This window comes from Octopus bimaculoides, chromosome 5, assembly GCF_046866305.1.
Source record: "Octopus bimaculoides isolate indiv1 chromosome 5, ASM4686630v1, whole genome shotgun sequence".
Classification (NCBI taxonomy): Eukaryota; Metazoa; Mollusca; class Cephalopoda; order Octopoda; family Octopodidae; genus Octopus; species Octopus bimaculoides.
In genome coordinates, this window is record NC_142932.1 from 47,671,276 (window position 1) to 47,679,659 (window position 8,384).

At 39.2% G+C, this 8,384-nt stretch overlaps 1 non-coding gene across 1 annotated transcript; it reads right to left on the reverse strand.

The window, feature by feature from the left end:
• Positions 1 to 8,035: 8,035 nt before the first annotated feature.
• Positions 8,036 to 8,106, reverse strand: Trnag-gcc (transfer RNA glycine (anticodon GCC)). Its single transcript has one exon. It is a non-coding gene; the product is annotated as a tRNA-Gly (tRNA).
• Positions 8,107 to 8,384: the final 278 nt, after the last annotated feature.

An 8,384-nucleotide genomic window follows, 5' to 3' on the forward strand; every position in this document is an offset into this window, starting at 1 on the left:
CATGGCGACTGACGTGTTAGCGGTGAGAATGGCTCTTGACTATTTGTTTGAGGCGAAACATGACGGTTGCGTTGTCAGAGCTAAGGCTTGTGCGCTAAAACGAGGGCTCGAACGGTGGAGACGTGACGTAGCGACAAAACGACGATTGGGTCTTTGACAGATCAGGACGGGCGCATGATACATTGTTCTGAGCAGATGTGTGTTGCTTTCCAGCAGCATTTAGCGCAACTATTTGGAGGGGGCGATGGGTCAACGATGGCAGCGGGCTTTAGTTCGTACCTAGATGGCCTGCCGCGGCTCTCGGCAGCGGACGCGAGGTTATACGAAAAGCCGATAACAGCCACTGAAATACGAGAGGCGATGCGCGTTTGCACAAGTCGCAAATCGCCAGCTTTAGATGGTCTGCCTTATGAATTCCATGTATTCATTGGCAGCGTTTACCGCAACTAGCAACAGAACGGGAGAATTCCGAGGACTGTTAGTCGGGGTGTGGTGATACTGCTAAAGGAGGACGCCGACAGTGGGGACATGCTAGGGAATTTTCGGCCCATAACTCTGCTAGACACAGGGCTTAAGATTTTGGCCAAGGTATTAGCGAAAAGGTTGGCGCTTGTCGTTGGTAGTCTAGTAGGGGAAGCACAAACGTGCGCAATCATGAACAGGCCTATCCGCGACAACCCCCACCTTATGCGATACATCATAGAGAGGGCTGGGACTAAAGCTGGCTTCGGTGGGGCCCTGATCAATTTGGATCGATCAAAAGCATTCGATAGCGTCGACCATCGCTACCAAGAATGTCGTCCTTCCAGAGGCCGGTTTCGGACCCGTTTTAAGGGTCTGGATCGCTGCAATGCTCAGCGGCACCTGCTTGGTGGTCAAAGTAAATGTCTATCTTTCGGAACCGTTTAGCATCGTACGCTCGGCCCGTCAGGGCTGCCCATTGTTACCTTCTCTGTGTGTGCTGGCTCTCGAGGCACTGCTGCGGAAGTTGGAGCAATTGAGGGGGCATCCCTTTCGAACTGGGACTTGGAAGGGCAGTGTCTGCATACACGGACGTCACCGTCATGATGTCGGAAGCTTTCGAGACGGTTGGCTTCATTCTAGCAGAATATTAGTCGTTTGCAGAGTCTAAACTCAATGCCAAGAAGTCGGTGGGCTTGCGACTGGGCACCTGTAGAGGCAGGTCGATGTCGTCGGACGCTGGACTGACGGACCAGTTAAACTGCTTAGGGTCTGGTTTGGTCTCGAACTCCAGGTGGATAAGAACTAGGATGAGGTGACGAACAGGGTGGCCAGTCTTACCCAGAAATGGGCTGAGAGGAAACTGTCCTTGACCGTCATGCTTTGCCCCAGTTATTGTTTATATATATATATATATATATATATGTGTGTGTGTGTGTGTGTGTGTGTGTGTGTGTGCGTGTGTGTGTCTGTGTTTGCCCCCCCACCCACCATCGCTTGACAAGCGATCTTGGTGTGTTTACATCCCCGTAAATTAGCGGTTCGGCAAAAAAAAAAGACCGATGGAATAAGTACTAGGCTTACAAAGAATATGTCCTGGTGTTGATTTTCTCGACTAAAGGCGGTGCTCCAGCATGGCCGCAGTCAAATAACTGAAACAAATAAAAGAATAAAAGAATTTTCCAATGACACCGAAGCATAAAAGTGTTGACAAATGACAGGGGAAATAACTCTTTAACATACATCATTTAATTTAATATGTATATAAAAAATCTTAAAATAAATGTTTTGCTATCTGGTCTAAATAAAATATGGTTGATTACAGTTGGAATACAATTGATCTTAGTAGGTCTTCAAGATCAAGGTCGATTGAATAGTTAAGGAGTTCGCTTTAAAATCATGAACACACGAGTTCATTTGTTTTTCGGGCCATTTGGACAAGTTTTGCCATCGTTGCATTTAGCTTTGTTCAAACCTTGTGAGTGAAATTATGGATAAATCAAACAATTTCGGTTGGAGATCACAAACTGAAACGAAAAGTACACAAAATGAAAGCGAAACATCGAGTGAAAGACGGACATCTATACATACATGCATATACTTATGTATGTATGTAATTATATATTAGAAAAAATAAGGTATTCAGAGATCTAGATGGTTGTACATATACAAATATTTGTCCAATGTTTGATTCCCATGCCGGTATGGGTTGGAAAATCTGGATGCAAGAATGTCTCTATTTATGTATATACATACACACACACATATGCATATATCTTAGGGTTCCAGATGGGTTTATAAGGAAGTTGATGTGATTTTCATATTTTCAGCCATTCAGTTTGGGGGAGAATTTTGCTATGAAGTGTTGTTCCATATTTTGTCTGAAGAAGGTGTCATTCCTTGGGGCATTTATAGAAGGGAAATATCTTGAATCTTCCTTCTCCACATGTTTCTAAGTGTTTACTTAGTGGAATTTTTTGTAGTTCTCCCTGTCGGATATGTTGTCAGTGAATTCTGGCTCGTTGGTATAAAGAAATTGCCAGTTTCACCGATATAGTTCTCCTTGCATTCCCTACCGAGGTCAAGGCACAACGTGCAGGCTTTGTCTGACAGAGGTACTTCACATATTAAAGCACAACTCTCCAACACTGCTAAATAAGCATAATGAGGCACTAAGCACATACAACCACCGCTTTTTTCACACATTCAAATTCTACCACAAATCCAAATGCCTAAATGACCATACATAACATTTCCACAATACCCCTTAGGTAATCCCATAACCTTATAAATCTACATTTTAACTCCTAATCCCTATCTAATTCCTCTTTCATAGTCGAATGTCACAACCATCTAATTATATTCGTGTATATATGCGTACATACATATGTGCGTGTGTATGTATGTGTATGTATGTATATATGTGTAAATGTATGTATGTATGCAAGGTATATATACCTGCGTGTGCAGGGGTGATAATACATACAGATACACATATATATGGGTATACGTGTGTACATTTGCATATGAATATGAGTTGTATATGTAGATGTTAATATGTATAAATATCTGTATATATATATATATATATATATATATATATATATATATATATATATATATATATATATATATATATATATATATATACATGTTTAATATATGCATCTGTATACATCTTCAAATATATATTTTCTTCTACTACTAAGCACTGACCTGTCCAACCAACCTAATCCATATTCCTAAATTCTTCATTCCACCATATTACTACCCCTACCCCTACCCCCTCTCTCTACCATCACTTAGGCTTCTCTACATGCCTGACACTCCTTTACTTTTTGCACTGTTATACCTCTCTCTCTATCACCCTCCCATTCTTTCTATCTGACACGCCTTTACTCTTTACCTTATCTTTTTACACTCTAATACCTTTCTCTCTCTATCACCCTCACCTCCCCATTCCTACTTTCATTTTATCTTGACTGACCACTAACTGGTACACTTTCCCCTCTCTTCATCTCTTTATTATCTCTCTCCTTGCTTTTCTTTTTTCTTTTTTTCCTTCTTTTCTTTATTCCTCTCTTCTTGTTTTCGATTTGACCTTACAGATACATTCCCTACTTTTAGGTCACTTTAAATAAAGCCCTTGATTCAACAGCACTGTGTACAAACTCTATACTTGGAATGACCAATTTTAGATACTATTGGATTTTACTCACAAGGTATTGGAATCTTATATGTATACCATTCTGCCTAAATAATGGATCTACAAATGCATATATCCCTGCATATCTCACATCTATTTTCAATCCTCAACTTCACTCCCTATTTCATATCTTATCTAAATTAACTATTGCTTAACCATTTTCTTACACCGTCTCTGATGATGGGATATAAAAATTACCCCGGAAACAGCTGTAAGACCTATTTATAAATGTTCTAAAATCTACACAGACTTGGATTTTTATCTCATTCTGAAATTTTTTTTTTATATATATAGTTTTTTTTTGTAGTTTCAGCTCATAGCTGTGGCCATGCTGGAGCACCACCGTTTTGCTACATTTTTATTACTGAGGTCTTCCTTTAATATATGGGACTTGGTGTAGAATGGAGTTTGATGTAGCTACCCGCATTTGCACTTCTTGCCGTGAGGTAGGTTCATTTGGGACTCTCTACAGGAAGAGGTCCAGCCTTGATTTAATAACGCCTTTGTGGAGATTCCTCTGGCTCTTTGGGAGAATATTAAAAAGCTGTGAGCCCCTGAAACCCAGGCTGTTGCAGTAACTGGTCTTGAAGCGTGATGGCATTGCTGGGATCTTTGGTTCGGCATAAGAGACCGATAGAATAAGTACCAGGCAAAAAAAAAAGTACTGGGGTCGATACATTCGACTAAAAATTCTTCAACGCGGTGCTCCAGCATGGCCACAGTCTGATGACTGAAACAAATAAAAAGAACAAAAAGGAAAAAAGAATAATTTAGCAGAGTTAATTGGAAAACATTGGTAAAGAAGTAAAGTTTTATTAGAAAAATCAGAACACTTGCACATAGGCTCCATTGGATGTAGGCAACACGTCTAGATGAAGCTCAATGTGTGGTCAGCTGCGCTCCGCAGTAATGACTTCGCTAGCGTTGCCGCGGAGAATAGCCAGCGACACTTTCTGCAATCGTCACTCCACCTCGCAGGGTTCACTTCTGCAACGGGCCGCCGTTATCCCTATGGAACTTTTGAACGCCAAGCCATATCCAACATTGACGAGGGCGTACTCTTACATGCATGGTCAGAAATTGAATATAGTCTCGACGTGGTGCGTACAACCAATGGAGCCCACACGGAAGCGTTATGCTGAGTTGTTATTTTTTCCCTAAACTTTTCAAATTGTAAAGGTAATTTGTGGACACCCTGTATATTGAACTCTCGAGCTTGCTCCCATTCTCACCAACCAATTCAATCTTTTTCTTTCTACGGAGAATTTACATTCACTACTATTCCGTCGCACTCAGTTCCGATACTTCAAAAGACATGAAGATCACCGTGAACAATTAATATATCAACATAAATCTCTCTCTCTTATTGACTACCAGCATATTTTACATAATCAGCCTGCTCTATCAGAGACATACTTTCCTACGTCATAATCAGTGGCCTTTCATCTTTAAGAGATTTATCGAAAGCAATGTTGTTGCACTTATCATCAGAAAGTCTTTCGACCCTGTCTGACATAACAACCTCCAAGCAAATTTGCTTGATAAGTATCTTCTGATTTATCTGCTTTGATTCCAAGGACACAACATAATGTTTCTTTTGCTGTTGGGAGGGTAATGTCTTCTCCAAATAGTTTAAGCTTTCATTGCTGTGTGGTTATGAAGTTCGAAACCACGTGGTTTCTGATTCAGTCCCGCTGTGCGGTACCTTGCTTGGACAAATGCATTCTACTATGGACCCAAACCAACCTATCAATGCCTTGTTGGTGAATATGGTAAACAGAAACTTTGAGGAAGCCCATTATATATATATATATATATATATATATATATATATATATATATATATATATATATATATATATATATATATATATATATATATATATATATATATGTATATGTATGTATATATATATATATATATATATATATATATATATATATATATATATATATATATATATATATATATATATATGTAATCTCCCCACAAAAATACGAAGAAAAAAAAACACAAGAAGCAAAAAACAACGACGCGAGAACGTGGTACATGCAATTAACAGACGCTCAGTTAGTTTTACGTTTCGAGCAAAGCTCTTCTTCAGAAACAAGAGAAAGAGGGAAGTCCAAGAGAAAAGGAAGACGGATATATATATATATATATATGTATATATATCAAGGTCTCATTCATTCTTTTATTGTCATATTATTACTATTACTATGTGTGTGTGTGTGTGTGTATGAGTTTGTGCATGTCTTTGTGTTTATCCCCACAACGCTTGACAACTGGGGTTGTTTGTTTGCGTCCCCCACAACTTAGCGGTTCGATAAAGGGTTGGGATAAAATAAGAACCAGACTTGGGGGTGGGGAAGAAAGAAATAGATACTGTGTTCAATTTATTCGACTAAAACTGTGAAGGCAGTGCTCCTTCATGACCACAACCCAATGACTGAAACAAGTGAAAGAATGAAGGAAAAACTGAAGAATTCAAGTTCAATTTATTCCGTATTATTAATCCCTATTTCTTATTTCTTTATTGCCCACAAGGGGCTACACACAGAGGGGACAAACAAGGTCAAACAAACGGATTAAGTCGATTATATCGACCACAGTGCGTAACTGGTACTTATTTAATCGACCCCGAAAGGAATAAAGGCAAAGTCGACCTCGGCGGAATTTGAAATCAGAACGTAGCGGCAGACGAAATGCCGATAAGCATTTCGCCCGATGTGCTAACGTTTCTGCCAGCTCGCTGCCTTAATCCCTATTTCTGCTGGAAACACGGTCTTGTATTTAAGAATATTTTGTTTCCAGTTCAAACAATCCCTCATGGTGGAGGTAGCTACATTATATAAATTTTTATATAAGGTATGAGGCCTGACATTTTGTGTGAGGGAGTCTGTCGATTTCATCGATCACAGTATTTAACTGGTACTTATTTTAATCGATCCCTAGAGGATGAAAGGCAAAGCCTGAAATTTTAGGCGAGGGGACAAGTCGATTTCATTGCCCCTACCTACTCCCGTGTTCGGCTGGTACTTGTTTTATCAACTCCGAAGAGATGAAAGGCAAATTCGACATCGGCAGCATTTGAACTCAGAACATAATGAGCCGGAAATTATATATCGCTAAGCATTTTGTCCGGCTGGTAACTATTCTGCCAGATAAAATAATGAAAGTAATTGACATATGCTAATGTCCTATCTGAGAAATTTTACATAGCTAACTTTAAGGTGACGAGCTGGCAGAATCGTTAGCACGTTGGGCAAAATGCTTAGCGGCATTTCATTCGTCTTTACGTTCTGAGTTCAAATTCCGTCGAGGTTGCCTTTGCCTTTCATTCTTTTCGGAGTTGATAAAATAAGTCCTAGGTGAGCACTGAGGTCAATGTAATCCAGGCACGTGCCGTCAGTAACTACTCAGGGTAGGCAGTTGGTGACCTTTATGTAGTGAAACACAAAAAATAAGCGAAATACAGGCGCGCGACTGAGTTGTAGGAGGATTTCTTCTACTTTTATAGCACAGCATGTGTACTACAGCATTACTATGTGTAGCTTAAATACTGAGATTGAAAAGCAGGGACGAATTATGCTTACCTAATCTATATATATATATATATATTGCATTTATACATAGTAATCAGAGTAACCTTCATGATTTATTGAATTAGGTGCTTATTTTGCCATGAAAGGAAAATGTTGCTATCGATCTATTTTATCCAAGGTAGGCACCGCCTACCTAGATGCTACATCCCTGATGTAAAACGACTTAATCCTTCTCCGAACTTGCTGGCCTTGTGCCAAAATTTGAAACCATTATCACGTAGCTAACTTTGCTCAGAAATAACGCTAATGCATGCTTAATCCTTGTAGACGTCCGATACACCTGGCAACGTTAAGCTAATGCTACACACTGGTTACATGCTAGGAATTTTCTGTTTGAAGTTAGCGGGTATTGATTTTCCCCTTATAGCTGGGTAGCGCATCAGTTGATTTAAAATGTAGTCGTGTGGCCTTGAATAAAGTTTATATACAACTTGGAAGAAAATAAGGTTGTTGCTATGAGGTTGTTACGTTAGACGTCTACACCTCTATGTACCCCTTGAAAAGTGCAAATAAAGCCATGGGGTATTTGTTTCACATATTGAGAAGATATAGTTTTAGTGGTCTTTCTACCTGTTAGAAATATCGGTTACATATTTCTTACTACATATCCTGAACTAAACAATAACTTGTTGATAAATGTTGTGATGGGTTCCCTATAAATAAGAAAAGAAAATTAGAGGAAAATGAGACGAACAAGTCTGGAATATCTCTCATCATAGAACTGAATAGAACTTAAAATAATATTATCAAAATAAATACCTTTGCATCGGCCGGGAATCGAACCCGGGCCGCCCGCGTGGCAGGCGAGCATTCTACCACTGAACCACCGATGCACACATTAGATTTGTCACTAAAAATAACTATTGAATTAACATAAGAAACTACCCTTATCAAGAATTAATTATATTTTAATATTATATACATATATACCGTTAACCGCTACTTTTTTCAGTTTCAAAAGAACTGCTTATAACGGTTTACTGGCAGTAGGAGTAATAATATTGCTCTTTGAGGTAATTGTAATAGAAGCTTCCACAAGAATTACGCTGGAAGAAATGTGCCTACCTCAGCGATTTTAAAACATGCCGCTTCATTCAGATTTTTTTTTCTG